Genomic DNA, 826 nt, shown 5'->3' with positions numbered 1-826 from the left:
AAAATAGAAAAAAACGAAAAAAAAGAACAACACGGGGACTTCCCACGGGGTCACCCATCCTAGTACTGTTCTCGCCCAAGCACGCTTAACTTCGGAGTTCTGATGGGATCCGATACATTAGTGCTGGTATGATCGCACCCGACATTTAGAGGGCTGTTTATTCATATATCCCTCGAGCACGTGTGGACCAGGAGCAGAGAGACAACGCGCGGCACTGCTCTCGCCCCATCAGAACCCCGAAGTTAAGCGTGCATGCGCGAGGGCAGCACTAGGATGGGTGACCGCCCTGGGAAGTCCTCGTGTCGCGACCGTTTACGTGAATTATGACTAAAACTGTAGAAATAATTGTCTCTGGAGTAATCTGCACGCCCTTTCGTATAGAACCGACTCACAACGACAAAAATCGCTGAATGTTTCGAGAAAATATATTATAAACAAAAAAATTAGTAGAAGAATAAGAAATTAGCGAAGCTAAAGCCATTACTATGCCAGAGTTACGAGAAAATGGAACCAGAATCTAATTGCGACCTTCGTAGTCCGATTTCTCGGGGAAACAGAAGCTTACCGAAAGCGGAAAATCGCAAATTAGAGGGTCTTAGAGAAAGAATTCGGCTAAAATCTCGCCGGCTCATTGCATAGTAATGAGTCTCGTCCGTTGGCCCGTCTACAATCAAATTAGCCTACGATTTTTTCCAAATCCAAAACGGCCCGAGCTACGTCAATATCACTCCGGTCCCGATCGAGATCGAGATGATTGAGCAAAAAATCATCTGTAAAATATAAAAAAAATCAAAAATAGAAAAAAACGAAAAAAAGGTGCAACACG

At 44.2% G+C, this 826-nt stretch overlaps 1 non-coding gene across 1 annotated transcript; it reads right to left on the bottom strand.

Moving 5' to 3' along the window:
• Window positions 1-21: 21 nt before the first annotated feature.
• LOC140968195 (5S ribosomal RNA) lies at window positions 22-140 on the bottom strand. Its single transcript, XR_012173717.1, has one exon. It is a non-coding gene; the product is annotated as a 5S ribosomal RNA (ribosomal RNA).
• Between the last annotated feature and the right edge of the window lie 686 nt (window positions 141-826).

This window comes from Primulina huaijiensis, unplaced genomic scaffold (genome assembly GCF_012295235.1).
Source record: "Primulina huaijiensis isolate GDHJ02 unplaced genomic scaffold, ASM1229523v2 scaffold32889, whole genome shotgun sequence".
Lineage (NCBI taxonomy): Eukaryota > Viridiplantae > Streptophyta > Magnoliopsida > Lamiales > Gesneriaceae > Primulina > Primulina huaijiensis.
The sequence above is the reverse complement of the archived record's forward strand: the minus strand, read 5'-3'. Positions and strand labels throughout refer to the sequence as shown.